The sequence below is a fragment of the Sminthopsis crassicaudata genome, chromosome 1 (genome assembly GCF_048593235.1).
Source record: "Sminthopsis crassicaudata isolate SCR6 chromosome 1, ASM4859323v1, whole genome shotgun sequence".
NCBI lineage: Eukaryota > Metazoa > Chordata > Mammalia > Dasyuromorphia > Dasyuridae > Sminthopsis > Sminthopsis crassicaudata.
The window spans coordinates 611794288-611800287 of record NC_133617.1 but is presented as its reverse complement, the minus strand read 5'-3'; positions in this window follow the sequence as shown (position 1 = coordinate 611800287).

Sequence of the window (6000 nt, the reverse complement as noted above, 5' to 3'; positions counted from 1 at the left end):
TTGTGTATTTCAAGTTTAATTTTTGGTTGGGGGTTTTTAATTTGGTCTTTTTCTAGCTTTTTAAGTTGCAGGCCCAATTCATTAATTTTCTCTTTCTCTATTTTTTTCAAATAAGCCTCTAAAGATATAAAATTTCCCCTTATTACTGCTTTAGCTGCATCACACAGATTTTGGTATGATGTCTCAACATTGTCATTATCTTGGGTGAAATTATTAATTGTTTCTATAATTTGCTGTTTCACCCAGTCATTCTTTAAGATGAGATTGTTCATTTTCCAATTACTTTTTGGTCTATTTACCCCTAACTTTTTACTGAATGTAGCTTTTATTGCATTGTGATCTGAGAAGAAGGCATTTATTATTTCTGCCTTCCTACATTTAATTTTGAGATCTTTATGTCCTAATATATGGTCTATTTTTGTATAGGATCCATGAACTGCTGAGAAGAAAGTATATTTCTTTCTATTGCCATTCAGTTTTCTCCAAAGGTCTATCATACCTAGTTTTTCTAATGTTCTGTTTACTTTTTAAATTTCTTTCTTATTTGTTTTGTGGTTTGATTTGTCTAAATCTGAGAGTGCAAGGTTGAGATCTCCCACTATTATAGTTTTACTGTCTATTTCTTTTTGAAATTCTCTTAACTTTTCCTTTAGAAAGTTAGATGCTATACCACTTAGTGCATATATGTTTAGTGTTGATATGGCTTCATTATTTGCTACCTTTTAGCAGGATATAGTTTCCTTCCTTATCTTTTATAACTAAATCAACTTCTGCTTTTGCTTGATCTGAGATAAGGATAGCTACCCCTGCTTTTTTGGCTTTACCTGAAGCATAATAGGCTCTGTTACAACCTTTTACCTTTACTCTGTATGAATCTCCCTGCTTTAAGTGTGTTTCCTGCAGACAACATATTGTAGGGTTCTGATTTTTGATCCAATCTGCTATCCGTCTCCATTTGATGGGAGCGTTCATCCCATTCACATTTACAGTTAAAATTACTAATTCTGTATTTCCTGCCATCATATTATCCCCAGATTATGCTTTTTCCCTTGACCTCCCTGATCCCCCTCCCCGATATTTAATTTACAGACCCCCCTTGTGACGCGCAAACCTCCCTTTTTTTAGTATCCCTCCCCCCTCCCTCTGAGTCCCTTCACTTATTCTCCTTTTCCTTTTCCCTTTTCCTCTCCCCCCTTTTAATGAGGTGAGAGAAAATTCTCTGAAAAACAAATATGTCAATTATTTACTCTTTGAGCCTCTTCTGATGAGAGTAAGATTCACACAATGATTCTCCCCCTCACTAAATTCCCTCAGATATGGTGTATTTTCTATGTCTCTTCCTGGGATGTAGTTTCCCTCTTTTTATCATTCCTTCCCCTTTTTCTGAACCGACCTCCTTCCCTTTACTACACCCCCCTTTTTTTATATCAGTAAAATCAAATTATCCATGAGTACTTTTTATATACCCACAACAGAGTTACAGTTCTCAAGGGTTCTGTGTACCTTTTTCTGTTTCTCTTCAGTCTTGTGGATGTAGATCAAATTTTTTGTTTAAGTCTGTTTTTTTTCTTAGAAACATATAGAATTCCTCTATTTCATTGAATGACCATTTTCTTCCATGGAAAAAGATGCTAAACTTAGCTGGGTACTTCATTCTTGGTTGCAGTCCTTGATCTTTTGCCTTACGGAATATCAGGTTACAGGCCCTTCTATCTTTTAATGTGGAGGCAGCCAGCTCTTGAGTGACTCTTATTGTGGCACCTTGGTATTTAAATTGTTTTTTTCTAGCTGCTTGCAAGATTTTCTCCTTTGTGTGGTAATTCTGCAGCTTAGCCACAATATTCTGTGATGTTCTTTTTTGGGGGGTCTATTTCAGAAGGAGTTCGATGAATTCTTTCCACATCTACTTTCCCTTCTGTTTCTATTATCTCTGGACAGTTATCTTTGAAAATTTCCTGTAAAATAGAATCTAGGCTCCTTTTTTGGTCATAATTTTCTGGAAGTCCAATGATCCTGAGGTTATCTCTCCTAGATCTATTTTCCAGGTCTATAGATTTTCCCAGTAAGTATTTGACGTTGTTCTCCAGCTTCTCATTTTTTTTTTTGTTTTGTTTGACTGATTCTTGGGTTCTCTGTGAATCATTAATTTCTATTTGTTCCATCCTGACTTTTAAGGAGTTATTTTCTTCTTTCACAGTTTTTAGTTCTTTTTGTAAATGCCCAATTTCATTTTTAAATGAATTATTTTGCTCTATTGAATTTTTTTCCATTTCCCTAAATTTTTTTTGAGAATTATTTTCTTTTTCCAATTCAGAAATTCTTTTTTCTTGAGACTTTTTTATCTTTTCCAATTCAGAAATCCTACTTTCATGTGATTTTTAACCTTTTCTAATTCACAAATTTTGTTTCCCTGCATCTCCTGTGAATTCTTTATTTTTTCCAACTCCAATTTCAGGAAGTTGTTATTCTCTATCATAGCTTCCCTTTCCTTTCCCCATTTTTCTTCAAACTCTCTTAACTTTTTAATAGTATCTTCTAAGAGAGAGTTATGTGATGGGGGGCAGGAATCATTCCCCTTTAGGTTGTTATCTGCTGACTCTCTGCTGTTAACTTCCTCGGGGTTGGATACTCGCTCTTTCTCTCTGTAGAAGGAATGTATGGGTTTTTTTGGCTTTTTGCTCATACTTGAAAAATCTTTTGGGGTCTGTCCCTGGGGTAGGAAATTATTTATTTATTTCTTTACCAGATTCCTCTCAGACTGGATGGATGCAGCGGCTCCTGCGCCTGAGCTAAGAGAGAGCTCTGGGAGAGAGTTCTCCACCCCCTCCCTGGAAGTGCCTCAGAGGTGATCAGCACTGCTGTGCCTTAAGGGCGCTGTGTTCTAGCGGCTTCCCTGAGGTTTGAGACTGAACAGTAAAGGCGACACAAAGCCCAGCCTATGTGTCCCGGTGGGGAGTGGATGTCTGCAGCAGGTGATGTGAAAAGCCCCTGCCCTCAAACTGGAAGTGTCTGCCAGAAACCTCGGTCCCTAGTTCAAAGGTTCCACTTCTCTGGGACTTCCGGGGCTGATTTCCATGACCTTAAGCTGAGCCAGGCAGTGTGTGTTGCCTTGGGCCGTATCTGCCCACTTCTCAATTCTTAACTAGTCTCAGGTGGGAGCTAGGGACCACACCCCCCAGTGCTGAGATCTGCTGAGTCACCCCCAGGATCCGGGAAGATATATTCTATCTTTGAATTTTTAAAGTAGTTTAGATTTCTCTTCTGAATTGCTGTATTATAATCAGAGAAGAGCTAACAATCTGTGCCAGATTCCTTTATCTCAGTGGCTTCTCTGATCCCAGAGCCCTTCCCAGCACAATCAGCACAATATGCTAGCACCCAGCCGTCTGTGCTGGCCTCTCTTCTTCCTCCCCTGGGAACTGACCTTTTCTGTTGAAACTCCAGATTCTATTCAGCTGGTAAGTCGTGCTTCCAGTCCTTGTGGTATCTATCAGTCCAACCCTATTTCTGAGGCTGATTTATCTAATTGGTTGTGAGGGAGTAAGGACGTTCACAGAGTAGTGTGTTTCTTCTCCGCCATCTTGGCTCCGCCCCCCTGGCAAGCTATCGAATTCCATCTATTCTTGATGAAAAAACCAGATCTACACAAAATGTTTCATCTTCAAAAACAGAACTCAAGAAATTTCTAAAAAGATAAAAAGAAATCTTGAGAACTATATTTCTACCGTAAAGATATGTAAAGAACACATGTATAATTCGTCCTAGAAACTAGAGGTAGAAAGGAAATGATATCATAAAAAAGGGTAAAGCGTTGGTACTACATCTCATGAAGAGGCAAAAGGTAACCTATTATATCTGAGAGAAAGAAAGGAGGGAGATGAACATAGTGTGCATCAATAGACATATTTGATTTATGGTGAAACTTCTTCCACTTCACTGAAAAGTGAGAGGGAAGGAATAAGCTAAGGGGAAGGGAATACAGAAATTGTGAGAAAAAGGGGTTAAAATAGGAAGCGGAACTTTAAGATGGGGGAGGGATACTAAAAAGGGAGGGCTGTGAAAAGCAAGTGGTGTTCATAAGTTTAATATTGGGGAGGGGGGTAAGAGGGAAGGAAAGGAAAAAAGCATAAGCAGGGGTTGGCAGGATGGCAAGCAATATAGAATTAGTCCTTCTAACCATAAATGTGAATGGGGTAAACTCCCTCATAAAGAGGAAGCAGTTAACAGACTGGATTAAAAGCCAGAATGCTACTACATGTTGTTTACAGGAAAAACACCTGAAACAGGGTGATACATTCAGAATAAAAGTAAAAGGGTGGAGCAGAATCTAATATACTTCAGGTGAAGCCAAAAAAGCAGGGGTAGCCATCCTCATCTCAGATAAAGCAAAAACAAAAATTGATCTAATTAAAAGAGATAAGGAAGGGCATTATAGCCTGCTAAAGGGTAGCATCAATAATGAAGCAGTATCAATATTATCATATATGCACCAAGTGGTGCTGCATTTAATTCTTAAAAGAGAAATTAAGAGAGCTACAAGAGGAAAGACAGCAAACTATAATAGTAGGAAATCTCAACCTTTCACTCTCAGAATTAGATAAATCAAACCACAAAATAAATAAGAAAGAAAACAAAGAGGTAAATACAATACTAGAAAAGTTTGATATGATCGATCTTTGGTGAAAGCTAAATGGAGACAGAAAGGAGTACACTTTCTTCTCAGCAGTTCATAGAACCTATACAAAAATTGATCATATATTAGGACATAAAAACCTCAAAATCAAATGCAGTAAGGCAGAAATAGTAAATTCATCCTTTCCAGACCACAATGCAATGAAAATTACATACAATAAAAAGCCAGGGGAGGGGGCGGAGCCAAGATGGCGGAGAAGAAACACACGACTCAGTGAACGTCCTCACTCCCTCACAACCAATTAGATAAATTAAGTCTCCAAATTAGCTCAGGACTGATAGATACCACAAGGACTGGAAGCACGACTTACCAGCTGAAGAGAATCTGGAGTTTCAACAGGAAAGGTCAGTTCTCAGGGGAGGAATAAGAAAGACCAGCACAGACGGTGGGGTAGGAGCACACTGCGCCCATTGCGCTGGGAAGGGCTCTGGGACCAGAGAAGCCACTGAGGTAAAGGAATCTGGCACAGGCTGTTAGCTCTTCTCTGCTAATTATTTAGCAGTTCAGAAGAGAAAGCCAAAATATTTTAAAACTCAGATTAGATCTTCCCCGATCCTGGGGGGTGACTCAGCTGACTCGGCACCAGGGGCTGTGGCCACAGCTACCTCCTGAGAATAGTTAAGAGACTGACAAGTGGGTGGATACGGCCCAAGGCAACACACACTGCCTAGCTTAGCTGGAGGGAGTGGAACTCAGCTCCAGGAAGTCCCAGAGAAGCGGAACCTTTGAACTAGGGACCGCGGTTTCTGGCAGACACTTCCAGTTTGAGCACAGGGGCTTCTCACGTCACCTGCTGCAGACATCCACTCCCCACCCGGACACATAGACTGGGCTTCCTACAGTCTTCACTATTCTACGCCCTCGAAGCACAGTAGTGCTAATCACCTCTGAGGCACTTCCAGGGAGGGGGTGGGGAACTCTCTCCCAGAGCTCTATCTTAGCTCCGGCGCAGGGGCCGCTGCATCCATCCGGTCTGGGAGGAAGCTGGTAAAGAAGTAAATAATTTCCTACCCCAGGGACAGACCCCAAAACATTTTTTAAGTATGAGCAAAAAAGCTAGAAAAACTATAGATTCCTTCTATACAGAGAAAGAGCGGGTATCCAACCCCGAGGAAGTTAACAGCAAAGATTCAGAAGATAACAACCTAAAGGGGAACGATTCCTGCCCCCCATCACATAACTCTCTCCTAGAAGAAGCTCTTAAAAAATTGAGGGAGATCGAAAAAAATGGGGAAAAGAAAGGGAAGTTATGATAGAGAGTAACAACGTCCTGAAATTGGAGTTGGAAAAAATAAAGAATTCACAGG